The sequence below is a fragment of the Neophocaena asiaeorientalis genome, unplaced genomic scaffold (genome assembly GCF_003031525.2).
Source record: "Neophocaena asiaeorientalis asiaeorientalis breed wild unplaced genomic scaffold, Neophocaena_asiaeorientalis_V1.1 scaffold249, whole genome shotgun sequence".
NCBI lineage: Eukaryota > Metazoa > Chordata > Mammalia > Artiodactyla > Phocoenidae > Neophocaena > Neophocaena asiaeorientalis.
The window spans coordinates 8,322,147-8,337,556 of record NW_020172625.1 but is presented as its reverse complement, the minus strand read 5'-3'; the positions used below and the strand labels follow the sequence as shown (position 1 = coordinate 8,337,556).

Sequence of the window (15,410 nt, the reverse complement as noted above, 5' to 3'; positions counted from 1 at the left end):
GCAAAATCATCCAGCCCCTCCAACCCAACATAGGGGTGTCCCACAGCCCATTGCTATGCCATGCATATTGGCCCCATCATACTGAACACCTAATGAAAATGCAATACTTTTGACTCATTTAAGCCCTTTTAAATCCTGCCTACACTTGGTATAAAAACTTATTTCTGAATGGAAAATTCAGGTTTGTAGGAACAGTCAAGAAACTGGCATGATCTCCTCAAGTTTATCTTTTTTTGATCAAGGACATAATTCTTGAAACAGTATCCAACCTAAAGGTCAGCTCTACAAATTAGTCTACTTTCTGAGAGTTTCAGTACAACTGGCCAAAACCTGGCTAAGGAAACTTTTCCTTTTATTAAGATCTTTGTAGGTCTTTGTAACACACTGACTGGTGTGCTCAGTCACAGCAAAAATAAAAGTAAATTATGCCAGGAAAGAGAGGTGTTTGCGAATTATCATGAAAACAAATGATAATTTTGTTTATAATTACTAGTAATCATGACCTAACAAAATTCTTAACCAGCTCTTAATGGCCTTGAACTTTCAATTAATGGTTCTAACTTCCAATCTCCTATTTTTAAGTGAAGGACAAGAGAGAATAACATCAAGGTGATTTTCAGGTTTGGGTTTTTTTTGTGGCGGGGGGCGGGGGGAGTAGGAGGTAGGATGTTTCATCTAGCTTTGTTTTAGATTCAGATTATGTCTGTAGCTGATAAACAATGAGCTCAACAACTCAATCATACAAAATTATGCAGTAAGAAACAAACTTAGCGAAGTTGACTTTTAGGATCTTCAATTTCACAAACTGTCAAATATTTAAGTGTGATCAATATTCTCATATAAAGATTTTCAAATGCAAAGGATAAAACAAAGAGTTTCGGAGAGGGGGAATTCTCTTATACATAGTTTAGCAGAATATACTTAATTACATATTCTATTCCCAGACCAAACAAGATAAAACACATTTTTCTACAACAATGACTGCAAAGGAATTCAGCATAAATGCTAGGTCTATTCCTATAGCTACTTGAGAGAAAATAGACAGATGGTGGGGAAAAAAATAAGTTCACTTTCATTCAGAGATCTGCTTGGTTTTGTGTAAGCAGACTGGCAAAGAAATGAATACTGAGACTTCTAAACAGGACAGTGCCTTCACACTGTCACATTCACACATTCTCCATTATTACCCAGCACTTGTCATAGCCCTTCTGTCTTTGTCCTTCAACTCTCCAAATCAGGATGAGTCACTAGCACCTGCAACTGTCTGGCACATTCCCAAGAAATAATACACTTTGCAGGGTTAGTTTACCTGCATTGATTCCTGCTCATTTCACTAAGCTGATCACACTGAGGCCAATGTTCAGAAATAGAAGGGGAATGCACCAACCCTGAACCATAAACAGCTCCCTATGAAGTAAAAGGATAAGGTACTGAGACACTTTAATTCTAATCTTCCACCTTCTTTTCTCCACTTGGTCAATTTTGACACATATGATGAATGATATACTCAAAAGTTAACCTAGTATTATATATAAACACCAATATGCACCTGACTCCCAGTTTGGTACCATTTATTGTTCACATTATCTTCCCTCTCAAAAGGAAATAACTCTCTCAATACACACTAACTCTATTAAACCACAATACCGAGAAATCACAAGGAATATTTCAAACATATAGTCCTAAAAAGACTAAATTTACTAGAAAGAAATTTTTTTCCCACTAAGCATTTGAGTTGGAATAATTATTATTTAAAGTTAGAAGACATTTTTTTCCCTGCTTAGAAATTCACTTTTCACTTAATCTATACTCTCTTTGCTATAAAACTATAGTCAGAAAACAGTAAATTCCTGGAAAACAAAAATTAACTACAAATACTAAGAGTGTGCTTTCCTGGAAAACAATGAAACAATATATGCTCATGGGTCTGTATTTAAGGATTTCAGATTAGCAAATTAGCTACAATTTCACTAAAGTGTATATATCCTTGGCAAATTCTATTGGAATCTCCTGTTAAAATATGGTCCATCAAAACAGTCTTTATTTATAATATCTAATGCCCAAAGTAAACCCAGTGAACACTTTCCCACTTTAAAGTAAGTGACCTTTAAGAAATAGTTTAATTCATTATTTTACTCCTCTCACTTATGCAAGGTACAGGAGGCAGATGTCTGATTTTTCTGCCACCAAATATACTCATTAATCCTGTCTTTTTTCAGATCCGTCCATGAAAAGCAATGCTTGACCCTAAAGCCAAGATGGCTGAGAGAGCGAAAAGGCTGGAGAACATTATCCCGGGAAACAAAAGAGAAACAAAAGGGGCAAAAATACAGATCTACAGACCAAGGCGGGTAGAAAGGGTGACAACTGAACAATATCTCACATTCCTCGCCCAATCAAAAATAAAATTTTTAAAAAACAGCAAAGTACATAGGCCTCTGGGTAGAAGTAAAGAACTAAAGGATAAGCAAAACTAGAGCATGATTGTTCTTCAACTTGGAAAATTGGAGAGAGGAGAGGGTCATTTTACCTACCAGTTCTCTGCTCTTCACTTGTTTCCTTTCTTCTGACTATTATTCCTCAGATTCCTTTTTCTCCTTAATTCTTTCTACTGAAAGCTGTTCTTTTTTCTCCCCTCCCTCTCAAGGGTCTTTAGACCACCCCCCTTCGCCCTTTTTCCCCACTGGCTGGGAGGACACAGCAGAGAGACTCCCAACCTGCTGACAGTGACGGATGGCTGTGCAGAGGCACACAATGGCAGACGCAGGCATGTCATCAGCCTTGCAGCTGGCCTTCGAAAGAAAGAACCAAAGCCTAAGTCTGACCTGAGGGAGGCTGATTTAATTAAGGTCATAGCAAAGGGCAGAGCTGCCTGTGGGCTACATTCTCTGCCGAGCGCCAGGGACAAAGCTTTAAGATGCTTTTCCAGAAGAAAAATTCAAGAAAGTCATGTTGGTAGAATGTTGAAAGTTGGGGAAAAAAGAAAAGACAACAGAGATGTGTTTGATAAATCAGTACAGGTGTACCAAAAGTTTATGATCCAGTGACATACAGACATCAAAATGCAATGACAGTAGGAAACATATACCAAGTATGTTTTGACATGCCTTTCAAACTAAGAAATATTCCAGATGAATAATGAGATGCCCAGACTGAAGTGATCCAGGCTACTCAATCCAACATCAAAGCAAAGTTTCTATTAATGGCAGGTGCAGGATCAGAATCCAAATGTATATATATTTTTTAACCTACAACACATAGTCTATTTTTCATACAGTGTATTTAAGAGAAAAGCCTTACCAAACAGGGAATGCGTTCAGGTTTGGGGATTGCTTATGAGACAAGGATTTTGCTAGATGATTGGGACCCAGCAGTGCAAAAAATATACATGATCTCCACCTTCAAGAAGCGCATAGCCTAGCGTTGGGGGGGTGGGTGTCAGACGATGACACAGGTAAACAAGTAATTACAATATATGTTGAGGCAAAGACACTAGGCTGGTGTGTCTAAAGGGGTGATAGTCTGATTTTATTAAATCCCAAACTTACTTACCCAAATGTATACCATCAGACTACTACTAATATCTTCCTTTGCATGTGTGAACTAAAATCTACCACTGAACTCTGCCCCTAAAATGACAACACACTGGGCTTCCCCGGTGGCGCAGTAGTTGAGAGACCGCCTGCCGAGGCAGGGGACACGAGTTCATGCCCTGGTCCAGGAAGATCCCACATGCCGTGGAGCGGCTGGGCCCGTGAGCCACGGCCGCTGAGCCTGCGCGTCCGGAGCCTGTGCACCGCAACGGGAGACGCCACAACAGTGAGAGGCCCACGTGCCGCAAAAAAAAAAAAAAGTCACCTTTAAAATACATTAAAGCTAAGACCGCCACAAGCTCTCCCAGGCAAACTTTTCATAATATAAAATCTTATCGAATGTTGCCAAAGTTTTACTTATTGTCCAAACTAAGATGAGGCCCTGATAAAGTAAATAAAGTGAAAGGTTTATCACGTGTCACCATGTAATGAAAATAAATATCTTGTTACAAGTCTGGTTAGTCTAATAATAACAATTTCAGAGCAGATTTGCCTACTAGATCAAAGGACTGATTTGCTGGGAGATAGCAATTCTGAGTTTGAAGTCATACACAGCTTTGAGTCTGTTTCACTTTTTGTAAAGAGACATTTTAATAAAGACCCTATGCCTCACACATCTTTGTATCATTCACAGCAACTTGCACAGTGCCTTGTACATCTTGGGAATGTAACAAAATATTTGCTGGTCATAGTTTCTAACAACCAGCATTAAAGGCTTCCCAAAGCAAGTACAGGAAAAACAAAAGAACATGCAAACCTATTTCTAATATGCTTTTATCATATGTTTCACAACACAAATCTGAGTAATGTTTCTTACTCAGAAGAACTTGCTTCTTCTAAAAAATGTGCACTTCGACAATATTTTAAATTAGTAGACTATTCATAGAAAATGCAAGTAAAGTTAATGTTACTTTTACGCTTAGTTCCTTAGCTGACAAACTTATTACAAGTAGCTTCACCCCACTCTGTGCACCATATCATATCCAGATTCTCCCAAACAAAACAGAAGGTACAGTGTCTGCCTTAAACTTGGGCGCAGTGGATTTCTAAGCCAGAATGCAAATTATTTCATATTAAAACATTAAAATAACTAAATTGCTAACAAAACCAAAGAGTAACAAATTAGAGTATATTGGAGAAAAAAATATGCTGGCTGGAAATAGGGACAAAGGGGTTATTGTCCCTGCTCAGCCATTAATTTACTACATGACCTTACCTAATTAGTTAGCCTCTCTGGGTCTCAACTTCCTCATTTTAATATTATTTTTGAGGCCCATTCAAACTGCACGCTAAGATTCAGCATGTGTAACTGTCCTGCGAACTGATTTACAGTCATATCACCCTTCCCCCAAAAAGTCACATTTAACATGGCAGTTTTAAATACTGAGTATGGATTTCTATCAAAGGCAATTTATTAAAATGTCAGATGAGCTTAAGTCCATTTCTTTTTTTTTTTTTTTTTTTTTTTAAGTCCATTTCAAGCAGAGAATTAAGGCAAGTATATCAAAGCAAGTACTGCTTACAGATTCAAGTTTCACCTAGACAGCAGCTGTTGCTATTGAGAGCACAGCCTTTCTTTAATAGTGTAGTTGAAAATTACCCCTCTATACAAATGGAGAAAACTATTAAGGGTGATTTTCATGGTCTCAAAAACGTAGATGTATAGTTTTTCTTGTCCTTTCTTTTTCCTTTTCTATATTCATTTTGTTAGGATCAAGACAAACAGAAGGACTAGCCTGTCTTGGGAGGGAGGGAGGAGAGTACAGACGTTACAGTACAGACCCAGACAAGCCCCTCTCAATTGATGTACTGTACTAGACAGCCCATCCTTCTAATTAGCGTTCACAACCCAAACGCGATGAAAAGATTTCCTATGGCTGAGATGAAGATGCCTGAACAAGTGAGACTCACCATATGACAACAGCTGAAGACTTGCACTCAAGATGGGATTCAGCACACTCAGGAAAGGGCCAATAAAATAGAAATCTGTGACTGAGACCAATCAGACTAAGTTATAAACTGTATCTATTTACAGCTTTGAAAAAGAACATATTTTGAAGGTACCAAACAGCATTAGCTTGTATGGTACTTTATCATATACACAGCAAATTAAATCAAAGTTAATCCTCAAAGAATTCCATAAAGTTATTTTACAGACGAAGAAACAATATGTGAAGAATTTGGGGATCTGCCCAATAAGCAAATGGTTAACAATTGTCAGAGCTTTGTTTTAAACTCAATTCTGACTTCAAGTCCTCCAATCTTTACATTTCAAAATGGTACGTCTAACACCAGTTTGCAGCCCCTACTATTACGTCTGATTTAGTAAATTTTACTTTTCACTAAATTGCTTCCCCCTCCCATTCCCAATCTGATCTTCCTCTGGGTTCTTAAAGCATTCTATGCATAATTCTCCAAACACTTATTGGGCTTTCTAATTGTTCATTTCCTTTTGTACCTGAATAGACTCATTTCTTCAACAGCAGAGATTGTTTTATCTTTCTTTATAGATGGAAGCCACCAGGTTATCTTTGCTCCTTGTTTTTTGTGGGTTTTTTTTTTTTTTGGCCTCGAGGCATGTGGGACCTTAGTTACCTGACCAGGGATCGAACAGGCGCCCCCAGCACTGGCAGCTAACCACTGGACCCCCAGGGAAGTCCCTATCTTTGCTTCTTGTGACCTCTGGAATTTCAACCAATTCATCCAACTCCCTCTCCCTACCAAAAAGAACACTCCACAAAGAGAGTGGGCAATCAGATTGCTTCCAGAAAGCCTGACACACAATAGGTGATTAATAATTGTTAGCTGAAGGGATGGTGGGTGGGTGGATGATGCAATACTCATAAATATTTTACAGCACTTTACAAGGTACACATTTACATACAGCATCCCATGTGAGTAAAACTGTTAATTTGACAATGATAATTTAAATTTTCTCTTTCTGACATGTGGTTCATCATTCTCAATTTCAGAAACTTGCCCAGAGGCACATAGCTAGTAAGTAGTAACTTTTCAAATTCAGAAATGGCCCACAAGACTACCTTACTCTCTGCTTTGTTTCCTCTTCATTTCCAAGATAGCTGTTTGAGAACAGGCTTGATTATGTCTATTAGAACATGAATGAGGTGTTGCCCCATTCTGGTTTCCTGTTGTGAAAGTTTCCTGACTTGTGAAAATTTGAGGGGTTATAGGCCAAACCAAGGAAAGAGACTTCATGGGACTTCCCTAGTGGCGCAGTGGTTAAGAATCTGCCTGCCAATGCTGAGGGTTCAAGCCCTGGTCCAGGAAGATCCCACATGCCGCACAGCAACTAAGCCGTGCGCCACAACTACTGAGCCTGCGCTCTAGAGCCCACGAGCCACAACTACTGAGCTTGCGTTCTGCAACTACTGAAGCCTGAGCGCCTAGAGCCCATGCTCCGCAGCAAGAGAAGCCACCGCAATGAGAAGCCCGCGCACCATAACGAAGAATAGCCCCCACTCGCCTAGACCCCGCTCGCCGCAACTAGAGAAAGCCCACGTGCAGCAACCAAGACCCAATGCAGCCAAAATTAATAAATAAAGAAAAAAAATCCAATAATCCTTAAAAAAAAAACAAAGAGACTTTTACTCAATTAGCTGTGACAAAGGAAATCTAAACAAGTACCATGTAAGAATTCACTGATTCAATTTTCCTGTCCACACACACAGTGCCCAGTCATCCCCTTGCTTGCTCATTCACAGACTGTTAAAGGGAAACAGGGGATGACTCAGAGTTCACTTCTAACCTTACTTTTCTGGGCCTGTAAACACATTCAGATAAGCCAGCGTCAGGTGGACTGAACTGAAAACCACAAGACTTCCAGTTACACACACACACACACACACACACACATACACACACATCCTGTAGTGCAGGTACACAGAAAATTGAGAGGAATGGTTTTAATGTAAAGGATAAAGCATCAAAAGGTGCTAGCCAATGTTTACTAAACAGAGGAAGTGCACTACCTTCTGCTTTGCCCAGAAATGCAAACCCTCTGCATAGCTAATCAAAGATACAACCAAAGTATGATGCCCAGACCAATTCTGAAAATACCAAGTTTCCTTCAAGGGTCAAACAAACATTAATAGCTCCTTTCTAGACAACCAAAGAACCATAAGGCTAAATATTTTAAATGTATTTGTTTTTATTTTATTTTTTAACATCTTTATTGGAGTATAATTGCTTTACAATGCTGTGTTAGTTTCTGCTTTATAACAAAGTGAATCAGCTATGCATATACAAAAACCCGATATCCCCTCCCTCTTGCGTCTCCCTCCCAACCTCCCTATCCCACCCATCTAGGTGGTCACAAAGCACCGAGCTGATCTCCCGGTGCGAGGCAACGGCTTCCCACTAGCTAGATATTTTACATTTGGTAGTGTATATATGTCAATTCTACTCTTACTTCGTCCCAGCTTACCCTTCCCCCTCCCGGTGTCCTCAAGTGCATTCTCTATGTCTGCGTCTTTATTCCTGTCCTGCCCATAGGTTCATCAGAACCTAAATGTATTTGCTTTTAAAACAGAGACATTTCCAACAGGTAAGCCTGGCTGCTTTGAGGACTCAGTCTTCACTCAGCTCAGGTGAAACCTCCCTCCATCCCCCTTCCTCTAAATTCTTCTCACTTTGTACTGGGAAGAGCTCACGAAGAGAGTATCTGCACACCCTCAACACGCGTAATTATGCAACATCGCATCACAGTCACACTGAAACAAGGGGAGTGAACACAAGCCAGTGAGTGGCTCCTGTGCGGAATGAAAGTTCTTAAAATTATTAAGCACTCTATCCTTAACCCTTACCACTGATGAAAGGAGACATATATCAAAGTCTGTTTTCCTAACCTAATGCGGAGAATTTAAGTGAGCGGCTTCCGCTCCACGGGAAATCTGGGGACACAAATCAACCCTCAGCAGACAGCATCCAGGGACGTCAGAACCTTGGTTTTATTACAAGGGGTGTAGCAACCAGCATTAACCGCAGCACTTAGGGGTCCTCACAGAGCCGGACCCCCTTCCTTTGCCAAGACCTCCCAACTTTGCAGAGGAAAGCTGGAAGTGGGGGCCAGTGCTAAGCCTTTCCCCAGCTTTAAAGAAAGCTGCACGAGACCTTAAAGAGTCGCCTTACCTTAACCAAAAGAAACTGGGGTGGGAGACGGGGGGGTGGGCACCAACCCAGGGTAATAAAGGGACAAAGATCACCCCAAACGCGTACGCGCGCGCTCACTGAAGCCGAAACTCTGCAATGCACATTCCACCAACCTTTCACTGTAGTCGGCTTCCTGTGGGGTTTATTCCCCCAAGCCAGCCCTCTCCAGAAAATTTAAGACTGTTCACACCGACTTTCAAAGGTCCATTGTTTGGTTCCCCGTAAAAGCAATGAAAAGAGCGAGGGAGAGAAAGAAATCAAGATGTGGTTCCCAAAGACCCTTTCTTATGGACAGGACGCTATGGGAGGCGGGAGGATTTTGCCGTTTCAATAGAAATGCCCCAATGCCTGACTGCCGGGAGCCGGGAAGGAGCGGAGGACCATGGTCCGCGTCCTGGCAGTGGCCCCCAGCGGGCAGCAAGGGAGGCAGAGTGGAGGGGGCGGGGGCTGGTGACCCCGTTGCTTCTTACCTTCCCCTCCCCCGCTTAGCGTCGGCTAATTCAGGTGCCTACACAGCAGTCCAAAGAGACAGAGCCGAGCTCCTGGCGTCCCAGGATCTGGATCTTCCCTCCATGGCCAGGTAGCCCCTCCAGCCCCGGCCTGCCGCCGCTGCCGCTTTTAAGCAACTGGCAGCCGCAGCCTCTGCCAGGAGGTGAAACACTCTCCTCCCGGGAATGACGCGCACTTCCCTCCGCCTCCGCCTCCTCCTCCTCCTCCTCCAGTCCCGAGCCTCAGGGGCAAGGGCCTCGGCTTGCTCTCTCCGGAGCAGCTACTCCTCCGTCTCCGTTCCTTCCCCTCCGGGAGGAAGAGGAGGAGAATCGTGGCCCGGGCGGCTTGGGCCGAAGCGTCCGCGCGACAATGAAGTGGGGGGCGGCCGCGCGGGGCAAAGCGGGGTTCCGGGAGTCCTGCCTGTCCCTGGTCGGCGGGCGCCGCGGCTCGCTTGGGTCGCGCTCAGCCTCCGCCGCCCAGACAAGCAACCCGGCTCTGCTGGGCCGAGGGCTGCTGATTGGGCGCTCGGGCAGGCGAGACGAAGAAGGCGGGGGGAGAGGAGGAGCCTGTGGCCGGAGGAGGCGGTGACCGCGCAGGGCTCCTCCCGCTGCCCCAGCTCAGGGCGAGCTGCGAACGTCGGGGCTCAGCGCCTCTCGCTGCGGCGCCCAGGAACAGCACCTGACCGCCCGGTTGCCGGAGCAGGCCCCCCAAGCAGCGCCCCCACGCTGCGGCACCCATCAACCCCAGGTTGAGCCTAACCCAGAGCCCCCGTAACCTCCCAGCTGAGCTTGACTCTGCACCTTCATCACTTCCCGGCTGAGCCTGACACTGCGCCCCCCCATCACTCCAAGGCTGACCTGGACATTATACCCCTGTCACCTTCCGGGGGAGCCTGACTTTGCGCCCCAACATCTCACGGCTGATTTGGACATGCCCCTTCATCGCTCCTGGCTGAGCCAAACTGCGCCCCATCATCCCCGAAGGGACTTCCGCAACTCCCGAAATTTTTCTGTGCGTTCGGCCACCGCACTACGGCTGCCCCCACCTGGCCAATCACCGGCTCTGGTTTCTTAGCCTTTTCGGGAGAACGGCCAGCTCTCGACTCAGGACAGCTCCTCCGGCAGCGTAGAGCGGTCCCAGCATCCCGCTCTCACGCCAGAATAAATATACCTACGTCTCCCCACGCCCCCTGCCCGCGCCACTCTGGAGTGGCTGCCACTTGCAGGAGTGGCGCTGCAGGCCACTCCCCCGCCCACCCCAACTGCGATGTACCTCTCTATGGACACCCACACTAGGGCTGGAATAGCCTGGCCGCCACCACAGCTGGAGCTGCTCTCACCGAGGGAAAGCTTGGCTCCCGCTGAGGGCGCGGCCGGGGCTTTATCACTCAGACCTACGAGGTCCCGGGCTAGTGACAGCAGCAGGACTGCCAAATCCAGGCTGTCGCCATCCGCCACTTAATCCGGAATTGGAAGTTTTCCCGCTAGGGAGCTCTTTCAGGGAATACTGTACAGATAGGCTGTTCAGTTTTCAGGGTTGCTCTTTTCTTTTTTCTCCACCCTTTTAAAAAAACCTCAGTCATGCAACCATGACACACCCAGCAGGCGGGAAGGGGAATTCCCTATTTCGAGGGTTTTGCTTCAGGACTTTTCTGGAATCAATGTTTCTAAATCTTGTCTGATAAAATTCCTGTGGGCCACTTTGAAAATTTTAGATTGCCAAACCTCGCACCATCTACGGAATTAGAGATGCTGGGAATATGCAAGTTTGAGAAACAGTGCTAGAGTGCATCCCGGAATTAAATAAAACCTTGGAAAGATGCCTCTAAAATAGCAACATGGTCTAGTGCTGAGACCTTAAAGAAACCACCCAACCCTGGGAGCCACTGTCCGCTCTGGGAGAGGGAGGAATGTTCTTAAAATAAGGCAGATGGTTTTGAACCACAAACTGGGGGGAACAAAGGACTATTTTAGTAATCTAAAGGTGAGATGTCCAGGACCATGCCTTGTAAGGACAGGACAGGAACTGTGTGACCCTGTGTGGTAGGCTAAAAAATAGTCCCCCTAAGATATCAGATTTTCATCACTAGAACCTGGAAATGTCCCCTTACAGAGAAACTGGGCCCATGCAGATTAAATTAAGGATCTCGAGTTGAGGAGATTTTCCTGGGTTTTCAGGGTGGCCCTAGCTGCAATCACATGTACGCTTATAAAAGGAAGGCAGAGAGGAAAAGGCAATGTGTCCAGGAAGGCAGGGATTGGAGTGATGCAGTCAAGGAATGCTAGCAGCCACCAGAAGCTGGAAGAGGCAAGAAAGGATTCTCCCCTAGAGCCTCCAGAGGGACAGCAGTCCTGCTCACACCTTGATTTCAGACTTCTGGCCTCCAGGAGCCTGAGAGAATAAATTTCTCTTGTCTTAAGCCACCAAGTCTGTGGTAATGTGTTAGAGCAGCCACAGGAAACAAATATACCCTGTGACCTGTGCAGTGCCAACTTTATGTTAAAATGCCCGTTTTCTGAAGCTTTATTATCTGCCAGGCACTTTGCTTAGAGTTGGGACATCTCATTTAATCCTCCCAATAATTACTATTCCAATTTTAGAGACGAGGATACTGGGACTCCAAGTTTAAGGAGCCTGCCAAGTTCACACAGCAAGAGCCTATTGGAATAAAGTCAGCCAACAACTCAAACATCAAAAATAACAATGAAAAGTTCACATAAACTATTTTAATGAAAGTTTTGGTTTTAAAGAGATCTTACTTCCATAACCTATATCTATGGCCAAAACCAAAGCAAATGGATGTTGCTAGTAGGGGAGACTGTGCATGTGGGAGAACGGCAGGGGACACGGGGGAACTCTCTGTACCTTCTGCTTTTTGTTGTGCACCTAATACAGCTCTAAATAAGTTCCATTAACAACAATAACAACCAAAGAGGGGGATTGAATCTTTGTGTAAGCTACCTTCGAGAATTTTAAAACTTTTGTTCTTAGATATTTATCTGGAACATGGAAAATCAAAGGTCCTTTAAAAACAAAAGGCGCATGGTTTTGAAACTAACATGAAAGGAAGTTACAAAGGAGACAAAGTGAGAGGTCACAGAATGGAATTGATGTTGTCACCAATTGGGTCCCCAGGGAAGCAGGCTCTGAGACAGAGTGGTGGGACGGTCATTAAGGAATGCCCATGGGGTTGACACCTGTGGAGGGAGGGACAGGAAGCAGGATGGGACAGAAGGAGAAGTGGAGCTTCAGTGTAAACCCAACAATAGGCTCAGCAGACCTCCCCTAGAGGCCCTGCAGCTAGCCTGACTCATCAGAGTTTTGGGCCTACATGGCTGGACCTTTATATCGCTTCCTGAATTAGTCATTGGATGTGGTACATTCTGGGAAGTAGTACGACCTTGGGAAGGTAACTCAGCAACTGAGGCAGTCCCTGAGAGGGCCAGCTGTCAACAGCACTCAGAGCTGAGTAGCATGTCCTCCCTTGAAGGCAGATCTGGCTGGCAAACTCCATGTCACCCACTCACACCATAGGTGACACCCTCACCCTCACCATTGTGCTGTCTTTTCCATATGAGGAGGGAAGGCCCCAGGCTGGGTGGGATGCTCATAGGATATTTTTTGATTCCTGGTGGCGGCAGTGCTCACACTTTTGAGGCAGGATAGCACACTGACTAAGACCTGAGTCCCTTCGGTCAGATTGCCTGGGTTAGAAGCAGACTGCATAGCTCACTTGCCATATAACTTTGAACAAAATGCCTCTAAGCCTCAGTTGTTTTATTTAAAAATGGGAATAATAATAGTACCTAGCCCACAGAGTCATTATGAGAATTAAATACGGTAATGCTGTAAGGCAGGGGTCCCCAACCCCGGGTCCACGGCCTGGTGGGAACCAGGCCGCACAGCAGGAGGTGAGTGGTGGGCTAGCGAGTGAAGCTTCACCTGCCGCTCCGCGCGCTCCCGACCCCTCGCCTTACCGCGTGAACCATCCCCCCGCCCGCCACCCCCCACTGCACTCCAACCCCCTCCCCTAGAAAACTCGCCTTCCATGAAACCAGTCCCTGGTGCCAAAAACGTTGGGGACCGCTGCTCTAAGGGCCTTAGCCGCACACATCATAAGTGTTCAGCAGATTGTGTTACGGGTGCCTCAGGTCATCTCGTCTTTAGCCCTCCATAATTCACTAAATTGGAAAATATATCAGGTTACACTCACAACCTGGGGACAGGAAACTGAATGCTCTTTGGATCCAGGTTGGAGGTGAAGGCCATGAGATACATACAATGAGCATTACCTAAAGGAAACTAGAATTTTCTTTTTAATGGTAAGAAACTACAGCCAGACTCCAAACATGTCTTATTCTTGCAAACCTCTCTGGTTCTGTATGTGCTTCCCTTTCCCAATCTCTCTGAAATGCCAGTTCTCCCATTCTGTACCTTGGCTGGCCCAACACTTTACTACACTTGCCACTGTCCTTTTTGTCCCCTGAGCTGTATCAAATGTCACCCTCTCTGTGAACGTTCTAGGGTCACCATTTGGGGCTTCCCCTCAGCTTCAATGGCTCTGCACACACATCTGCTACAACCATTACCACACGGCACTATGATTATTAAACAGGTCTTACCCCCAGCTATTCCCATCCTGCCCACTCCCTCACAGCTGGTGAATTGGGGACCTGAAGATTCAGAGATTCACTCATTAAAAGTGAACTTCATTCATTTTTAAATCCTCAGGGCCTAGCACTGTTGTTGAGTGACACTGCTTACTGACTGGATGACAAAGGAGTTCACAGAGCCCTTCGAGAGAGGGCAGAGGACAAAATACCATGATTTGGAAAGCGTTTGTGCACCTCCGTGCTCAGCATTTTAGTGCCTCTGCTTGCTTTGCATTTTCCAGCTCCCCCTTTTAAGACAGAACCTTGCTTGACTATCACCCACTCTTTCCCTTCTGTTTTCCCCCAGGCTGTAGAAAGTAATTCCCACGGTGTTTCATTCTGAGGGTCTGAACAGATCGTTTTTAAATCATGTTTTTCTATTCATACTTGCTCCCAGTTACATTTGGTAGAGGGTGTGGAAATGATTCTCCAGGTGATTAATGCTTCACTAGGAAGGTGTTGATATGCTGTTTGCCATCCTCACATTAATTAAAAGTCTTAGAGGAACTTTCCCCCTCAGTGACCCAGTGCAACATTACAGAATGTTAGTGTGAACTTTCTCTGCTGTGGTACAGCTGAGTGTCTACAAAACCATCTTTTCTTTCTTTATGTCCTTCCATCCAGCTAACCTCATTCTCACACTTCATCAGCTTGTTATGAGGATTGTACATATTTCCAGTTCAACTCTCTGGATACTTGCTTTAAAGTATGATGTAAGCAATTCTGATATAGCTAAAATTCTGGCACAGTCATTTCAGAGAAAGGAAAAAAATATTTATTTTATTTTAAGCCTCTAAATTCTGTTAATTAAGTAGGAATTCATTGTCTTTTCTTTTTCCTGTTAAATAACTTGACATTTTACTCTGAAAAAAGTGATATCCCATCCTGATTTCTACCTTCAAATTTTGTACAAAACCCTCTTAAGTTATATACCCTTAGTATTTTTCTGTTTTAAGGACCTTTATAGGCATCTTTTTTTTTTTTTTTTTTTGCGGTACGCGGGCCTCTCACTGTTGTGACCTCTCCCATTGTGGAGCACAGGCTCCGGACGCGCAGGCTCAGCGGGCATGGCTCACGGGCCCAGCCGCTCCGTGGCATGTGGGATCTTCCCAGACCAGGGCACGAACCCGTGTCCCCTGTATCAGCAGCCGGACTCTCAACCACTGAGCCACCAGGGAAGCCCCAGCTTTCACTTTTGTGTCCTTGGTATCCCTGAGCTGCCAGGTAAAAATCTGCCTACCCTGCTGGAGAAACCACACAGAGAGAGTGTTGTACCTTCACCTTCTCTTTATACCGAGAGACCATGTGTAGGGAAAGAGGACCAGAGATGATCTTAGAGAGAAAAGAGCCAGCCACCTCACTATCCCAGCTGAGGTCAGCCCCACCTGCCACACCAAATACATGCAGCCATATGAGCGACCACTGGCAAGAACAGCAGAGGAACTGCCCAGCTGAGTGCAATCCAGATCTCAGAATCACAAGCAAATCAAAAAGTTGTTGTTTTAAG

At 44.8% G+C, this 15,410-nt stretch overlaps 1 protein-coding gene across 4 annotated transcripts in view; it reads right to left on the bottom strand.

The window, feature by feature from the left end:
* The window catches only part of CEMIP2 (cell migration inducing hyaluronidase 2), a 77,951-nt gene extending 67,559 nt beyond the window's left edge, over positions 1–10,392 (bottom strand). For 3 of the 4 annotated variants that reach the window (XM_024738943.1, XM_024738948.1, XM_024738947.1), the window contains exon 1: positions 9,233–9,739. The gene's annotated coding sequence lies outside the window, so the exon portion shown is untranslated. Of the gene's footprint in view, positions 1–9,232; positions 9,740–10,296 lie in introns of those variants that run through there. The other variant, XM_024738944.1, reaches the window with a different exon arrangement.
* Positions 10,393–15,410: the final 5,018 nt, after the last annotated feature.